The sequence below is a fragment of the Bos taurus genome, chromosome 5, assembly GCF_002263795.3.
Source record: "Bos taurus isolate L1 Dominette 01449 registration number 42190680 breed Hereford chromosome 5, ARS-UCD2.0, whole genome shotgun sequence".
In the NCBI taxonomy this organism is placed as follows: Eukaryota; Metazoa; Chordata; class Mammalia; order Artiodactyla; family Bovidae; genus Bos; species Bos taurus.
In genome coordinates, this window is record NC_037332.1 from 40,938,190 (window position 1) to 40,952,515 (window position 14,326).

At 38.5% G+C, this 14,326-nt stretch overlaps 1 protein-coding gene across 1 annotated transcript in view; it reads left to right on the forward strand.

Annotated features, from left to right (window-relative positions):
* The window catches only part of SLC2A13 (solute carrier family 2 member 13), a 518,890-nt gene that overhangs the window by 125,342 nt on the left and 379,222 nt on the right, over positions 1-14,326 (forward strand). The gene's annotated exons all lie outside the window — the stretch shown is intronic.

Sequence of the window (14,326 nt, forward strand, 5' to 3'; positions counted from 1 at the left end):
GATATAGGTGTCATTTTGTATGGGGGGACATTTTTTGAGTATATTTTACATGTAAATATAAAGATAAACCTGCATTATTGACGTGTCATAAATAAAAAGTCAGTATGAACTATTGTCAAAATAAAACACTTAAGTAAAATTAAATACCTTGTTTACATATGCTACATTAATTTCCATACTAATGTTTTCCATACTAATTAATTTCCACACTAAGACTAAGCATATAGCTTCTTATACTAGTTATGGAATAGTTTTGCATTTCCCTGTTTTCATTAAAATGTTTGTGTAATCACAATTTCACTATGTCAGAAACCAAAAAAAAAAGCAAGTTTCTGGTTAATTTATGTTGATGAATATAATTTCAGAGAAGAAATCATATAGGGATTTAAAAATTCTCAGACAGGATCTATAATCTTGACAGCTTGATTTGGGTCAGCAATTTGCCAGAATTTTATGATGGGAATAAAACAGATATTTTACAATGCCTGTTGGATTCACATTCCCCAAAATTGTCTCATTTTCTCTCAACTTTCCTTCTGCCTCTACAGTAATTGGTTGTTCAATGGAGATGCTTAACTTATATTAGTAAAATGGTTATTCATACATGAAAAAATACCAAACACAAACACACCCCTTTATTGATATGTCTTACACAAGTCTTGGGAGGTCTTGGGAGGTCACTGACCTCTCTTACTATTCTTTGGATACTGAAGAAACAGTAGAATGAACGCTCTTCAGAAACTGGTCCCTCTGGTAGCCGTACATGTGTGCATGTGTGCTTAGTTGCTCAGTCGTGTCCGACTCTTTGCGACCCCGTGGACTATAGCCTGTCAGGCTCCTCTGTTCGTGGGATTTCCCAGGCAAGAATACTGGAGTGGGTTGCCATGCCCTCCTCCAGGGGATCTTCCCAACCCAGAGACTGAACCCACATCTCTAATGACTCTTGTATTGGCAAGCAGGTTCTTCACTCTAGTGCCAACCTGGGAAGCCCAAGTACTCTGCACATTAGTACATATATTAGAATTTTGCATCAACAAAATAATTCATTTTTATGGGTTCAGGATTGTATTAGGTTTTAAAATATAATTTCAAATGTTAATTTAAATTACAAATAACTTATTTTATGCTTCTGACTAAATTCCTTTCATCAGTTACTTGAATTAAATATGAGGTTGCTTTTGTAGTAATCAGTACACTTGAAACCCATGTGCTAAAAATGTGTGAGTGGAAATATTTGTTGAGTATTAGGTTATATTAAATACTACTTAGAACATAAGTTTTTATTAGTCTATGTGAGGGGTAGGACAACAATTCAATTAAAAAAAACCAAACATGTTCTTGTTTTGGAGTGGGTATACCACAGAGTCTACTACACAGCTTTGAATATGCAGCTTCATTTTAACTACTTAAAAATTTGTCTGACTGGTCTAACCATGCAGTTGTTGACACTGCACATTGCCTCTCATGACTATTTGGAATGTATAGTCAGATGGGTTTTTATAGATACTTGAGGTACACAGGATTGCAATTATCTGCATCTGCTTTGGTGGTGGTTGTGGTGGTTTAGTTGCTAAGTCATATCCAGCTCTTGGGACCCCAAGAGTTGGGGCCTGCCAGACTCCTCTGTCCATGGGATTCTCCAGGCAAGAATACTGGAGTGGGTTGCCATTTCCTTCTCCAGAGATTGAACCCAGGTCTCCTGCATTGCAGGCAGATTCTTTACTAACTGAGCTATGAGAGAAGCCCCACTTTAATTTTTATCAGAAGTCTTTGGGAACTACTTACTGTGTTTAAGCTATTTAAATATTAGCTATTTAATCATTTCCATTTAGCTATTTAATCATTTCCTCATTAAACATTGCTTTATATGTACATTTGGCACAAATTTTCTTTTTAAATTATATACATAAATGTATTTGTTATACATTACACATTCATTGAAAATTTAAAGAAAAGGCAGCCATCATTTCAAAGACAAAGTTGCAGAAATCTTAATACTGTGTTATTCACTGAATCTCAATATGTCTTATGCTTGATTAAATATTATAAACTTTATAACTAATAGGATTAATAATTTATCCATTTCTGATTTGTATTATTTGAGTACTATCATCTTGCTTACTTTTAAAACTAATCCATTGTTCTTTTATAAAGGTAAAGAATTAATAGCATTATGGCATGAATGCACACAGTTTTGCCCATGTTACATGACACCAGAAACTTGGGGCTTTATTTTTGTTATTGAGGAATCTGACCACAATAAAACATGTTTTGCACAGTATCAATTTTATTGCATCATTTTCATGTCCATGAGCAAAACTGTGTCAGTTCAGTTGGAAAATAGAGAGCAGTGCTAGAATTTGCCTTAACAACCAGGATGTCTTGCCCTCAGTCACTTTACATTTGAAGATAGGCTACATGGACTATTACACATGAAGAAACAGCTAACTTTGAAATAAAAATGTTCTGGCTCAGAGAAGATTCAGCCATTGTGTCGGAGGATTAGAGAGTGATGTATGTCAGTCAGTCCATGGATTCTGTTGAGATGAATTTCAAGCCATGACTTGGAGCCCAGAAACTCTGGGTGGTGGAAGACAGTTGTTTGGAGGGAAGAACCTTGACCTAGGCACTGTGTATACCCTGATATTCCAGGAGGGTAGAAAGTAGTTGTTTAATAATAAATAATAAAACTTTTTCTTTTAGGCAGAAATATTTTATCATCAGACATGGTGGCTTAGTTTCCTGCTACCTGTGAGCGTGCTAAATCTGATTCCAGATCAGTAAACCACATCCTTCTCTCAGAGTTCCCGGTGGATTTGTGACTTGTGACTGTTGTACTACTTAGTGAAGTGAAAGTCGCTCAGTCGTGTCCGACACTTTGTGACCCTGTGGAATTCTCCAGGTCAAAATACTGTAGTGGGTAGCCCTTCCCTTCTCTAGAGGATCTTCCCAACCCAGGGATTGAACCCAGGTCTCCCTCATTGCAGGTGTACCTTCTCTTTTTGTGAATTTTTTTTTCCCTTGATCACTTGAATTTAAATTTGCCCTCTTTGAGGAAAATAGGGATAGTGGATGAATTATGTATTAATTTTTTTTGATGTATGAAATGTCAGTGTATATGGGGCTTAATTACTACTGGGTTCAAAACACAGTTTATGACTTTAAGCAGTGAATATTGTGGCTTCTCTGACCAGGTCAGCAGCAGAGATGAGGCTCATAGGCCGTGCTTGGAATAGGATGGGGTTTATAAAATAAAATGGGGTTTCATTTCTTCTGCATGTGGCATGCAGGTCGACCTCAAATTAGGTCCTATTTGCCTTAGGCAACAGATACAAAAATATTGCTTTGATTTATGTCAAAGATTATTCTCTGTTTTCTTTTGGAAGTTTTATGGTTTCCAATTGTACATCCAGGTCTTTAATCCATTCTGAGTTTATTTTTAAATATGATGTGAGAAAACGTTCTAATTTTATTCTTTTATATGTAGTTATCCAGTTTTTCCAGCACCACTTATTAAAAAGACTGTATTTTCCTCATTGTGTATTCTTGCCTCCTTGTCATAGATTGACCAACCATAAATGTGTGAGTTTATTTCTGGGCTCTCTATTCTCTATTCATTGTTCTGCCTGTCTATTTTGTGGTCAATACCATACTGTTTTGATGATTTTGTAGGAAGTCAGGAAGAAAGATTCCTCCAACTGTTATTTTTTTCAATATTGTTTTGGCTTTTCAATGTCTTTTGTGTTTCCATAAAAATCTTAAAATTACTTATTTCTGTGAAGTGTACCACTGGTAGTTTGATAGGGATTGCATTGAATCTGTAGATTGTCTTGGGTAGTGTGGTCATTTTAACAATACTAATTCTTCCCATCCATCAACATGGTATATCTTTGCATCAGTTTGTATCATCTTCCATTTCTTTCACAGTGTTTTATAGTTTTCTGAGTACAGGTATTTTATCTCCATAGTTAAGTTTATTCCCTAGGTATTTTTTTTTAATGTGATGGCAAGTGGGATTTAAAAAAAGTCTCATTTTTGATTTTATTGTTATGTGTTTCTATATATTAAATTTGTATCCTGTAACTTTATGAATTGATAAACTCTAGTGCTTTTTCCAGAGAAGGCAATGGCACCCCACTCCAGTACTCTTGCCTGGAAAATCTCACGGACAGAGGAGCCTGGTAGGCTGCAGTCCATGGGGTCACTAAGAGTCGGATAGACTGAGTGTCTTCACTTTCACTTTTCACTTTCATGTATTGGAGAAGGAAATGGCAACCCACTCCAGTGTTCTTGCCTGGAGAATCCCAGGGACGGGGGAGCCTCGTGGGCTGCCGTCTATGGGGTCGCACAGAGTTGGACACGACTGAAGCGACTTAGCAGCAGCAGCAGTGCTTTTTCAGGGGCATCTTTAGGATTTTCAGTGTGTAGTACCATATCATCTGCAAACGGTGACCATTTTACTTCTTTCTTTCAGATTTGGATTCCTTTTATTTTTTCTTCTTCTTGACTGTGGCTGGGACATCTGAAAAAAGTGACGAGAGAAGGCTTTCTTACCTTCTTCCTGATCTTATAGAAAGTCCTTTCAATTTTCACTGTTGAGTATGCCATTAGCTGTGGGTTTGTCATAAATGGTTTTATTATGTTGAAGTATGTCCCCTGTATACCCACTTTGTGGAGAGTTTTTAATCACAAATGGATGCTGAATTATGTCAAAAGGTTTTTCTGCATCTGTTGAGATTATATGACTTTTATTCTTCACTTTGTTAATGTGGTATATCACATTAATTGATTTGTGGATATTTAGCCATCTCTGGAATAAATTCCACTTGATCATGGTGTGTGATTCTTCTAATGTATTGTTATATTTGGTTTGCTATTATTTTGTTGAGGATTTTTGCGTGTGTGTTCATCAGTGATAATGGCCTGTAATTTTTTTTAATATATATATTTCTGTTTGGTTTTGGTATCAGAGTTATTCTTGTCTTGTAGAATGAGTTTGGAAGCATTCATTCCTCTGTAATTTTTGGCAATAGTTTGAGAATGACAGGTGCTAACTCTTTTATAAATGTTTGGTAGAATTCACCTGTGAAGCCATCTGGTCTAGATGTTTGTTAGTTGAGAGTTTTTGATTATTGATTCAATTTCATTTCTGGTAATCAGTCTGTTTCTATTTTCTATTTCATTCTGGTCAGTCTTGAGAGCTTGTACATTTCTAGGAACTTGTCCATTTGTTCTAGATTATTCATTTTATTGGCATATAATCATTCATACTGTCCTTTGTATTTCTGTGTTGTTGGTTGTAAGTATTCCTTTTTCATATCTGATATAATTTGATTGGGTCCTCTCTCCTTTTTTGTTGATCAGTCTGACTTAAACTTATCAATTTTGTTTGTCTTTTTAAAGAGCTGGCTCTTCGTCTCATTGATCTCTTCTATTATTTTTTTAGTCTCTATTTTATTTATGTCTGTAATTCTCTGGTCTTTGATTTCTTCCCTTTGGCTAACTTTGGGTATTCTTTGTCTTTCTTTTTCCAGTTCCTTGGGTATAAGGTTAGGTTGTTTATTTGAGATTTTTTTCATTTCCTGAGCTTTGTTTGTATCACCATAAATTTCCCTCATAGAACTGCTTTTGCTACATCCCATAGATTTTGAATCATTGTGTTTTGTTTTCACTTGTCTGAAGGTGTGGGTGTGTGTGTGTCTTTAGATCTGAAATTAGGCCATTCTAGATAGCATATATGGGCTTTCTTGGTAGCTCAGCTGGTAAAGAATCTGCCTGCAACTCAGGAGACCACATTTTGATTCCTGGGTCTGGAAGATACCCCTGGAGAAAGAATAGGCTGCCCACTCCAGTATTCTTGGGCTTCCCTGGTGGCTCAGGCAGTAAAGAATATGTCTGCAATTCAGAAGACCTGGGTTCGATCCCTGGGTTGGGAGAATCACCTGGAGGAGGGCATGGCAACCCTCTCTAGTATTTTTGCCTGGAGAATGTCCATGGACGGAAGAGCCTGGTGGGCTACAGTCCAAGGGGTCTCAAAGAGTCAGACAGGACTGAGCAAGTTAAGCACAGCACAGATAGCATATATATGGGTATGTTTTGTATCTGTGTCCTTTCATGGGAGCATGTAGTCTGTTTAAATTGAAAATAATTATTGGTAATTAGGTACCTACTGCCTTTTTATTTTATTTTTTAACTTTACAATATTGTATTGGTTTTGCCATATATCAAAATGAATCCGCCACAGGTATACATGTGTTCCCCATCCTAAACCCTCCTCCCTCCTTCCTCCCCATACCATCCCTCTGGGTCGTCCCAGTGTACCAGCCCCAAGCATCCAGTATCGTGCATCAAACCTGGACTGGCGACTTGTTTCATATATGATATTATACATGTTTCAATGCCATTCTCCCAAATCATCCCACCCTCTCCCTCTCCCACAAGTCCAAAAGACCGTTCTATACATCAGTGTCTCTTTTGCTGTCTCGTATACAGGGTTATTGTTACCATCTTTCTAAATTCCACATATATGTGTTAGTATAGAGATACCAAAGGAATATTTCCTACAAAGATGAACTCGATAAAGGACAGAAATGGAATGGACCTAACAGAAGCAGAAAATATTAAGAAGAGATGGCAAGAATACACGAAAGAACTGTACAAAAAACATCTTCACGACCCAGATAATCACAATGGTGTGATCACTGACCTAGAGCCAGACATCCTGGAATGTGAAGTCAAGTGGGCCTTAGAAAGCATCACTACAAACAAAGCTGGTGGAGGTGATGGAATTCCAGTTGAGCTCTTTCAAATCCTGAAAGACAATGCTGTGAAAGTGCTGCACTCAATATGCCAGCAAGTTTGGAAAACTCAGCAGTGGCCACAGGACTGGAAAAGGTCAGTTTTCATTCCAATCCCAAAGAAAGGCAATGTCAAAGAATGCTCAAACTACCACACAATTGCACTCATCTCACACGCTAGTAAAGTAATGCTCAAAATTCTCCAAGCCAGGCTTCAGCAATATGTGAACCGTGAACTTCCTGATGTTCAAGCTGGTTTTAGCAAAGGCAGAGGAACCAGAGATCAAATTGCCAACATCTGCTGGATCATGGAAAAAGCAAGAGAGTTCCAGAAAGACATCTATTTCTGCTTTATTGACTATGCCAAAGCCTTTGACTGTGTGGATCACAATAAACTGTGGAAAATTCTGAAAGAGATGGGAATACCAGACCACCTGATCTGCCTCTTGAGAAATTTGTATGCAGGTCAGGAAGCAACAGTTAGAACTGGACATGGAACAACAGACTGGTTCCAAATAGGAAAAGGAGTACGTCAAGGCTGTATATTGTCACCCTGTTTATTTAACTTATATGCAGAGTACATCATGAGAAACGCTAGACTGGAAGAAGCACAAGCTGGAATCCAGATTGCCGGGAGAAATATCAATAACCTCAGATATGCAGATGACACCACCCTTATGGCAGAAAGTGAAGAGGAACTCAAAAGCCTCTTGATGAAAGTGAAAGTGGAGAGTGAAAAAGTTGGCTTAAATCTCAGCATTCAGAAAACGAAGATCATGGCATCCAGTGCCACCACTTCATGGGAAATAGATGGGGAAACAGTGGAAACAGTGTCAGACTTTATTTTTATGGGATCCAAAATCACTACAGATGTTGACTGCAGCCATGAAGTTAAAAGACGCTTACTCCTTGGAAGGAAAGTTATGACCAACCTAGATAGCATATTCAAAAGCAGAGACATTACTTTGCCAACAAAGGTTCGTCTAGTTAAGGCTATGGTTTTTCCTGTGGTCATGTATGGATGTGAGAGTTGGACTGTGAAGAAGGCTGAGCGCTGAAGAATTGATGCTTTTGAACTGTGGTGTTGGAGAAGACTCTTGAGAGTCCCTTAGACTGCAAGGAGATCCAACCAGTCCATTCTGAAGGAGATCAGCCCTGGTATTTCTTTGGAAGGAATGATGCTAAAGCTGAAACTCCAGTACTTTGGCCACCTTATGCGAAGAGTTGACTCATTGGAAATGACTCTGATGCTGGGAGGGATTGGGGGCAGGAGGAGAAGGGGATGACAGAGGATGAGATGGCTGGATGGCATCACTGACTCGATGGACATGAGTCTGAGTGAACTCCGGGAGTTGGTGATGGACAGGGAGGCCTGGCGTGCTGCAGTTCATGGGGTCACAAAGAGTCGGACACGACTGAGCGACTGATCTGATCTGATCTGATACTGTATTGGTGTTTTTCTTTCTGGCTTACTTCACTCTGTATAATAGGCTCTAATTTCATCCACCTCATTAGAACTGATTCAAATGTATTCTTTTTAATGGCTGAGTAATACTCCATTGTGTATATGTACCATAGCTTTCTTATCCATTCATCTGCTGATGGACATCTAGGTTGCTTCCATGTCGAATAGCCAAAGCAATCTTGAGAAGGAAAAATGGAACTGGAGGAATCAACCTGCCTGACTTCAGGCTCTACTACAAAGCCACAGTCATCAAGAGAGTGTGGTACTGGCACAAAGACAGAAATATTTGATCAGTGGAACAAATTAGAAAGCCCAGATATAAATCCACACACATATGGACACCTTATCTTTGACAAAGGAGGCAAGAATATACAATGGATTAAAGACAATCTTTATTTTATTTTTTTTAATATTTTATTTTATTTTTAAACTTTACACTATTGTATTGTTTTTGCCAAATATCGAAATGAATCCGCCACAGGTATACATGTGTTCCCCATCCTGAACCCTCCTCCCTCCCCATACCATCCCTCTGGGTTGTCCCAGTGCACAATCTCTTTAACAAGTGGTGCTGGGAAAACTGGTCAACCACTTGTAAAAGAATGAAACTAGAACACTTTCTAACACCATACACAAAAATAAACTCAAAATGGATTAAAGATCTAAACGTAAGACCAGAAACTATAAAACTCCTAGAAGAGAACATAGGCAAAACACTCTCTGACATACATCACAGCAGGATCCTCTATGATCCACCTGCCAGAATATTGGAAATAAAAACAAAAATAAACAAATGGGACCTAATTAAACTTAAAAGCTTCTGCACAACAAAGGAAACTATAAGCAAGGTGAAAAGACAGCCTTCAGAATGGGAGAAGATAATAGCAAATGATGCAACTGACAAACAACTAATCTCAAAAATATACAAGCAACTCCTACAGCTCAATTCCAGAAAAATAAATGACCCAATCAAAAAATGGGCCAAAGAACTAAATAGACATTTCTCCAAAGAAGACATACAGATGGCTAACAAACACATGAAAAGATGCTCAACCTCACTCATTATCAGAGAAATGCAAATCAAAACCACTATGAGGTACCATTTCACGCCAGTCAGAATGGCTGTGATCCAAAAGTCTACAAGCAATAAATGCTGGAGAGGGTGTGGAGAAAAGGGAAGCCTCTTACACTGTTGGTGGGAATGCAAAGTAGTACAGCCACTATGGAGAACAGTGTGGAGATTCCTTAGAAAACTAGAAATAGAACTGCCTTATGATCCAGCAATCCAACTGCTGGGCCCACTGCCTTTTAAAAAAATGTTTTGGGGTAGTTTTGTAGTTAGTTTTTGCTCTTCTTTTGATTTATGCTCTTGTGATTTGATCTTTAGTGTTATGCTTTGATTCCTTTTTCTTTTTTGTACACATCTATTACAGGTTTCTGGTTTGTGGTTACCATGAGGTGTTTTTTTTTTTAGTAACTCTTACTCCTTGGAAGAAAAGTTATGACCAACCTAGACAACATATTAAAAAGCAGTGACATTACTTTGTCAACAAGGGTCCATCTAGTCAAGGCTATGGTTTTTCCAGTCATGTATCGATGTGAGAGTTGGACTATACAGAAAGCTGAGCACCGAAGAATTGATGCTTTTGAACTGTGGTGTTGGAAAAAACTCTTTAGAGTCCCTTGGACTTCAAGGAGATCCAACCAGTCCATCCTAAAGGAGATCAGTTCTGGATGTTCATTGAAAGGACTGATGTTGAAGCTGAAACTCCAATACTTTGGCCACCTGATGTGGAGAGCTAACTATTTTGAAAAGACCCTGATGCTGGGAAAGATTGAAGGCAGGAGGAAAAGGGGACGACAGAGGATGAGATGTTGGATGGCATCATGGACTCAATGGACATGAGTGTGAGTAAACTCTGGGAGTTGGTGATGGACAGGGAGGCCTGGTGTGCTGTGGTTAATGGGGTCACAAAGAGTCAGACATGACTGAGCAACTGAATTGAACTGAGTATGTGTATGTGTGTATGTGTATATATATATATATATATATATATATATATCTTAAAATATATATATATGATTATTTTAAGTTGCTAATCTCTTCATTTCAAATGCAATTTAATAATCCTATATTTTCTTCAACCTTCCCCAGGATTACTTTTCTTGACATCATATTTTACATATCTTTTTTTTGTGTATTCCTCAACTACTTATAGCAGATACAGATGACTTTATAGTGCTTTTGTCTTGTAACCTTTTACTAACTTTGTCCATGCTTGATTACTACCTTTACTATGTTTTTACCTTTATTGTATTTTTGACTTAACCAGTGAGCTTTTTTCCTTTAGTACTTTTTATGTTTCTAGTTGTGGCTTCTTTTGTTGTTGTTGTTCACCTTTCACATTTATTGTAAAGGAGTTATTGTGGTGCTGAACTGAAAGAGTTCTTATCTATAAGCAAGAGTTCTTTTGCTTATCTATAAACTTTTTGATCTCATCATCAAATCTGAATGAATGCCTAGCTGGGTAGGTAATTTTTGAGGTAGGTTTTTTGCTTTCACCACTTTAAGTATATCGTGACACTCTTCTGACCTCAGGGTTTGTGATGAAAAGTCAGCTGATAGACCTGGGAGTCCCAAGTCTAGTGCTTCTGCACTCGTGTGTGGTCCTGAGTCCTAGGCCCTCAGTGGATGTAGCCATCTCCAAGGATGGCTGTATGCTCAAGAGTTTTACAGCAGCCCTCCTACTTTTGGGGGGCTGTGTCCTCTGCAGGTTAGTTACTTGGCTTGAGACATCCCAGTACAGGTGCTTATAGCCTACTAGGCAAGGCCAGGTCCCTAGACTGATAAACTAGAGGGGGAGCTTGTTAGTACCACTGTCCACATGGTAGAACAAGTTCCCAAAAATGGATAACGCCAGTATCTGGGTTTCCAGGGTAAGCTCCAATTGCTTCTGGCTTCTGGAGATTCTTTAAGGTTGGCCTGCATCTGACCCAGGATCCTTTAAAATTACTGCTTCTGCCCTGGGTCCCTGAGCGTGTGACATTTTGATTGCACTCTAAGAGTGGAGTCTCTATCTTCCACAGCTCGCCTGAATGTAAACACTACTGACCTTCAAAACCAGATATTCTAGGGGCTGGTCTTCCCAGTGCAGGACTCCCTGCATTTCTAATTTTCCTCTCACTGTGGGTCATCCACCTAGAGGCATGGGTCTTGACTACGCCTTTGCTTCTCCTACCCATATCATTGTGGTTTCTTCTTTATGTCTTTAGTTATATAATAATTTTTTCTGGTAGATTCTGGTCTTTCTCATCAGTATTGCTCTGTAAATGGTTGTAATTGTTGTATGCCCATGAGAGGAGGGGAGCTGAGGGTCTTTCTACTCTACCATTATGGCCAAGCTTTCTTCATTTTCATATTTTTTAAATTAAGATATAATAATTGACATAACTTTGTATTGGTTCCAGGTGTACAACATAATGATTTATGTTCATACTGTGAAGTGATTACCACACACAGTAAAAAACATTTTTTTCTTAACTTTTTCAATTTTTTGTCTTACACCAGAGAACAACAAACATATTCATCAGGTGGTGTCATAGGGAGAGTTGAAGGCTGTTACTGACATGCTTCTCAGAAGAAGCTTGTTAGACAGGACTCAAGGAAAGTGTGACATTAGGCACGCTTTCTGCCACTCCCTTCTAGGCTCTGCACTGAAGGATTAAAGCAGGATCATTGGAGGGAAAATGTGAACAAAGAAAGTTCTCTCTCCCTGGAGAAATAAACAGATGTTGATGCGTGAATCCTTATAAAAAGACCAGGGAAAGTCTTTTGGGATCATCAAGGCAACTTCGGTGTTCCAGCAGGTTGATAACGGGAGCCAGGCAAAGGGGAGACTGAATACAGACCTGAGGTGGCAGGGGCAGCCTCCTGCAAATATTTTCATCTGTTTATAGCACATGGGCAATCTGAGGAATTTGAAAACCTAAACAGACTTTTTTTTTTAACGAAGAACTTCTTTGTATGTCCTATCTTGTATATATATAAATATATATATATGAAAGTGAAGTCTCTCAGTCATGTACGACTCTTTGCAACCCCATGGACTGTAGCCTACCAGGCTTCTCTGTCCATGGGATTTTCCAGGCAAGAGTACTGGAATGGGTTGCCATTTCCTTCTCCAGAGGATCTTCCCAACTCAGGGATTGAACCTAGGTCTCCCTCATTGTAGGCAGATGCTTTGCCGTCTGAGCCACCAGGGAATATATGTAAATCTTTTTACAGTTAATATTGCCTCAGTACAGTTCATTTCAGTCGCTCAGTCGTGTCCAACTCTTTGTGACCCCATGGACTGCAGCACTCCAAGCCTCCCTGTCCATCACCAGCTTCCGGAGTTTACTTAAACTCATGTCCATTGAGTCGGTGATGCCATCCAATCATTTCATCCTCGGTCGTCCCCTTCCCCTCCCGCCTTCAATCTTTCCCAGCATCAGGATCTTTTCAAATGAGTCAGCTCTTTGCATCAGGTGGCCAAACTACTGGAGTTTCAGCTTCAGCATCCGTCCTTCCAATGAATATTCAGGATTGATTTCCTTTAGGATGGACTGGCTGGATCTCCTTGCAGTCCAAGGGACTCTAAAGAGTTTTCTCCAACACCACAGTTTAAAAGCATCAATTCTTTGGTGCTCAGCTTTCTTTATAGTTCAACTCTCACATTCATACATGACTGCTGGAAAAACCATAGCCTTGACTAGATGGACCTTTGTTGGCAAAGTAATGTCTCTTCTTTTTAATATTCTGTCAAGGTTGGTCATAACTTCCTCCAAGGAGTAAGCGTCTTTTAATTTCATGGCTGCAGTCACCATCTGCAGTGATTTTGTAGCCCCCAAAAGTAAAATCTGCTGCTGTTTCCACTTTTCCCCCATCTGTTTACCATGAAGTGATGGGACCAGATACCATGATCTTCGTTTTCTGAATGTTGAGTTTTAAGCCAACTTTTTCACTCTCCTCTTTGACTTTTGTCAAGAGGTTCTTTAGTTTTTCTTCACTTTCTGCCATAAAGGTGGTATCATCTGCATATCTGAGGTTATTGATATTGCCTAGGTTTACCTAAAACACATACTTCCAAAATTGATTTATTTCATGTAAGAATGTCACCGAGAAATTGCCCTACCCTTTGGGCACAAAAATCTTAATATTGGACGTATGTGAGAATAGCAGCCCAGAGGTACTAGTTAATGCTTTAAACTGAAATTAGATTCAGGCCTACTGGTTGTTAGTCACTGTTGTGGTCAGGTTATCTATGCAGTGTATAATCTTTGCAGAAACATTTATGTCAAGAAGATTTGCATTGTTTAATTGTATCAACAAATCAGCTCAGTAATCTGCAAGCATGTTGACTCTGTTTTGCCTTCATTGGGTAGTTTAATCTCCAGCCTGGAAAAAAAGAATGTTGTAGAATGGAACATTTATTCAAGACCTTCCTGTGAGTTCACTTTTTAAAGCCTGGTATGATTTACCTTAGCTGTTTGGAGGTCATACCTATGGTGTACAGGAAAGAATAGCTGCATCTCTCTCTCTTTTTTTTCTTCCAGTAATTTTACAGTTAGGTCATCAAGATTCATATCCTTGTAAGTCAGTTTCCTTTTTTATATGAGTTGATATTGTCTCTGACCATTTCAACAAATCATATTCTGCAGAGAGGTCAAAAAGGGTAGATACATATCATCTGTTTTAATAGAAATCCTTCCAAAAGTTCTGTAGATATCTAATTCCAGCCTAATGACATTTCAGTGGAATGCTCGTTGCAGTTGACATCTATTGCCCTTAGCTCAAAGTGTCATTTTTCCAAATATTTCTGGTAGTTTTGCTTATATTTTCTTTGTGTGATAGTAGTGTTTCCTGACTGAAAGTAATGCATATGTGCTATTTACTGGATAATTTTGAAATAGATATTAACAAATTGTTTCTCAGCAAGATGGACAACCAATTTTCCATATGTAGGAAAAGAAAATGTTTCTATAGCTAATATTCTTGAAATTGTTGCAAAATTACCCAGATTTT